The sequence below is a fragment of the Oryctolagus cuniculus genome, chromosome 2, assembly GCF_051225735.1.
Source record: "Oryctolagus cuniculus isolate XC-2025 breed Fujian yellow rabbit chromosome 2, ASM5122573v1, whole genome shotgun sequence".
Taxonomy (NCBI): domain Eukaryota; kingdom Metazoa; phylum Chordata; class Mammalia; order Lagomorpha; family Leporidae; genus Oryctolagus; species Oryctolagus cuniculus.
This window is the reverse complement of record NC_142868.1, coordinates 86,431,777-86,436,166: the sequence shown is the minus strand read 5'-3', so window position 1 is coordinate 86,436,166 and position 4,390 is coordinate 86,431,777. Positions and strand designations below refer to the sequence as shown.

General features: G+C 47.3%; 1 pseudogene across 1 annotated transcript; it reads left to right on the top strand.

The window, feature by feature from the left end:
- Positions 1 to 2,280: 2,280 nt before the first annotated feature.
- Positions 2,281 to 4,042, top strand: LOC100340053 (ATP synthase F(1) complex catalytic subunit beta, mitochondrial pseudogene; annotated as a pseudogene). Its single transcript, XR_016230026.1, has one exon. The product of XR_016230026.1 is annotated as an ATP synthase F(1) complex catalytic subunit beta, mitochondrial pseudogene (transcript).
- The last annotated feature ends 348 nt before the right edge of the window (positions 4,043 to 4,390 follow it).

Here is a 4,390-nt window from a genome sequence, read left to right as displayed (position 1 = left end):
TGGTCCAAGCTGAAGGTAAGAGGAGCTTCTTCCAGATCTCCCACATGGGTGCAAAAGCCCAAGTAGTTTGCTAATACTCTGCTACTTTCCCTGGCACACAAGCAGGAGCCGGATGGAAAGTGGGGCAGCCAGGACTCAGTCTGGCACCCATATGTAATGCTGGTGCTGTATGCGGTGGCTTAACCCACTATGCCACAATGCCAGCCCCCTCATTTTCATTTTCAAAAGAAATATCTGATTATAACATCTCCATAGGATCATTTTGAAGTAAAATACTTAGCAAATGGAATACAGTATTTTTTGTTTCATTTAGCCATTTTCCAAAAGATACTTTAATGTAGGTTGTAATTGGTTTTCAGATTGGCCCATACAATCTTTTTTCTATTTAGCTAAAGTTGGTTTCCTCATTACTTTTCCATCTTCCTTACAGAGGACCCTCCAGAGACAGAATTAGGGGCCTAATTGCTCATGGGCTTCCTGTCTCAGAAGGTGTCAAAACAGAAGCTGAGAATAGTTTTGCAGAGAGCATGGAAGCCATGAAGGTATAGACTCATCAGGCCAACTCCCAGCTGGGTGTGGAAGGAGCTAAGGAAAATGAACACAGATGGGGGAGTGTGAAGGTGTAATATAGGCATCCAAATCACTGGGGAACATTTTCAAAATGTAGCTATTAAAGGCCTCATTTTCAGGAGGTAGGAAAAGGAATTAGAAGACACATTAGTTCTCTTCCCCAACGTTGTTTTGAAAATCACCAGATCCTTGACACACAAGCCTGGATGATCACTGAGTCTCTCTGGCTGAGTGACATCCTGAGTGAGGCCTGAAGACATCTATCTGGAGTGGAGGGTCTCTGTGCAGTGCACGCGATGGTCACCTGGGGAGCTTTTCAGAAGTACTAATGAGCAGGCCTCACCCCAGATCAGTTAAATCAACATCTCTGGGAGATGAGCCAGGGCATTGAAGCTTTAAAAAGCTCCCCAGGTAATTCTAATGTGCAGCCAAAGTTGAAAACCAATGATCTGTAGAAACTTACCTAGATAACCTTAAATGTTCTTTTTCAACCTGCAAATCCATGTTTGTGGCTTCCTAAAAATAAATACATGCAAAATTCAAAAAAAACAAAAACAAGAATAATTGTACAAATTAAAATATGTATGAAGATGCATCCCTCCAAAGGTAAGGAAAAAAAGAATAATGATAACAATAATACCATTTTTTACTTGTTTCGTGAATAAACTCAATCAACTCTTTACTAAGTTTCATTATTTGAGCAAGATTACACAGCTGATTAAAGGCCAAGGTAGGGTACAAATCCAATTCTTCACGCACGTGAGTCACCATCAGGTAGCTTCCCTGGTCCATTGGTGCCTAATCCTGTTTGCATTCAGAGAGCATGTTCCTTCTCTTTCAAAGTGCCCCACTGTGGCACAGTAGGTTGAGCAGCTAGATGCAGGGTCCCGTATCAGAGGACCACTTTGAGTCCTTGCTACGAGCCTTCTGATCCAGTTCCTCACCAACGCACCTGCGAAGCGTCAGATGATGGCTCAAGAACTTGAGACCCTGACACCTATTTGGGAGACCCAGATGGAATTCTGGTCTCTACCTTCAGCCTGACATAGCCCAGAGTGTTGCAGGCATTCAAGGAGTGAAACAGCAGATGGAAGATTCCCCCTCCCCTCTCTCGTTCTCTCTCTCCTTTTCCCTCCCTGCTTTTCAAATAAATAAATCTTAGAAAAAAATCCACAGTAAAAGTTAGCTGTCAGTTAAGGCTTCAAATCAGCCTTTTACTTCTTGGATACTTCTAGACTACTCAGGCTTCATGTTTTCCTTTGTTGACAGACTTGGTTGCAGGACACTTTTGACAGTTGGAGTTTGGCGAATCTCTTAATAACTAAAGGATTTGGGTTGGGGTTGACACTGTGGCACAGTGAGTTAAGCCACCATCTACAATGCTGGCGTCACATATGGGTCCTAGCCACTCCACTTCCAATTGAGCTCCACTGCTAATGAGCCTGGAAGAGCAGCAGAAAACTGTCCAAGTACTTGGGCCCCTGAACTCATGTAAGATTCCAAGACGGAGTTCCAGGCTCTGGGCTTCTGCCAGACCCGGTGCCAGACATTGCAGGTATTTGGGGAATGAACCAGCAGAGAGGAGATTTCTCTGTATATAATTCTGCCTTTCAAATAATAAAAGAGACACAGGGTGAGATCTAAAGGGCTTTTATTACCCTTACAGTAATTTCATGTGCAATAATTCTTAATATAAGAAAATAAGAGTCTCCACCTGGGCTCTGCCATGTTGAGTCTTGTAGGTCGTGTGGCCTCGGCGTCGGCCTCTGGGGCCTTGTGGGGACTCACCCCTTCAGCGTCCTTACCCCAAGCTCAGCTCTTAATCCGGGCCACTCCGGCAGCGGTCCAGCCTGCTCGCGACTATGCCGAGCAAACCTCACCAGCGCCGAAGGCAGGCCTTGCCACCAGGCGCATCGTGGCCATCATTGGTGCCGTGGTGGACGTCCAGTTTGATGAGGGCCTGCCACCTATCCTGAACGCCCTGGAAGTGCAAGGCAGGGAGACCCGGTTGGTTTTGGAGGTGGCCCAGCATTTGGGTGAGAGCACAGTACGAACCATTGCTATGGATGGCACAGAGGGCTTGGTTAGAGGCCAGAAAGTCCTGGATTCTGGTGCGCCTATCAAAATTCCTGTTGGCCTGAGACTTTGGGCAGAATCATGAATGTCATTGGAGAACCTATTGACGAGCGAGGTCCCATCAAAACCAAACAGTTTGCTGCTATTCACGCAGAGGCTCCCGAGTTCATAGAGATGAATGTCGAGCAGAAAATCCTGGTGACTGGCATCAAGGTTGTGGACCTGCTGGCTCCATACGCCAAGGGTGGCAAAATTGGGCTCTTCGGTGGTGCTGGAGTTGGCAGGACAGTACTGATCATGGAGCTGATCAACAACGTTGCCAAAGCCCATGGTGGTTACTCTGTGTTTGCTGGTGTTGGTGAGAGAACCCGTGAGGGCAATGACTTACATCATGAAATGATTGAGTCTGGTGTTATCAACCTGAAGGATGCTACCTCCAAGGTAGCGCTGGTGTACGGTCAGATGAATGAACCGCCCGGTGCCCGTGCTGAGTAGCTCTGTGGCCAAATACTTCTGAGACCAGGAAGGTCAAGATGTACTGCTGTTTATTGATAACATCTTCCGTTTCACCCAGGCTGGCTTAGAGGTGTCTGCCTTACTGGGCAGAATCCCTTCTGCTGTGGGCTATCAGCCTATCCTGACCACTGACATGGGTACCATGCAGGAACGCATCACCACCACCAAGAAGGGATCCATCACCTCTGTACAGCTATCTACATGCCTGCTGATGACTTGACCCACCCTGCCCCTGCCACTACCTTCACCCACTTGGATGCCACCACCATGCTGTCCCATGCTATTGCTGAGCTGGGCATCTATCCAGCTGTGGATCCTTTAGACTCCACCTCTTGCATTATGGATCCCAACATCGTGGGCAGTGAGCATTATGACGTTGCCCGTGGAGTGCAAAAGATCCTGCAGGACTACAAATCCCTCCAGGACATCATTGCCATCCTGGGTATGGATGAACTTTCTGAGGAAGACAAGTTGACTGTGTCCCGTGCACGGAAAATACAGCGTTTCCTGTCCCAGCCATTCCAGGTTGCTGAGGTCTTCACGGGTCATATGGGGAAGCTGGTCCCCTTCAAGGAGACCATTAAAGGATTCCAGCAGATTCTGGCAGGTGAATATGACCATCTTCCAGAGCAGGCCTTCTACATGGTGGGACCCATTGAAGAAGCTGTGGCAAAAGCTGATAAGCTGGCTGAAGAGCATTTGTGAGGGGTCTTTGGCAAACTGCAAGCACTCACCCCGTGCTGTCCCTCTCCTTACCTCTCCAAAACGTTTCAGTTTTCTATGTAGGCCATGCAAGAGCCTTGATGGAAGACATTATGTTCTGTTTGAAGAATATTTAAGGTTTGCAATAAAATGTAACCCCTCAGAAAAAAAAAGAAAAGAATACACTAACTTGTTAAAAAAAAGTCAAGAGGGACAAATATTGTGTCACAGTAGGTTAAGCAGCCACCTGCAGCACAGGCATGCCCTGTGAGCACCAGTTAAGGTCCTGGCTGGTCCTCTGCTGTTCCATCTCCCTGCTAATGTACCTGGGAAGCCAGGGGAGGGTGGACCACGTGCTTGGACCCCTGCCCACCATGAGGGATACCTGATGTAGTTACAGGCTCCTAGATTCTGCCTGGCCCAGTCCTGGCTATTACGGCTATTAGGGGAGTGGATTGTTAGATGGAAGCTCACTCTCTGACTCTCCCTGTCTCTACATATCTATAATTTGCCATTCAAATAAAAG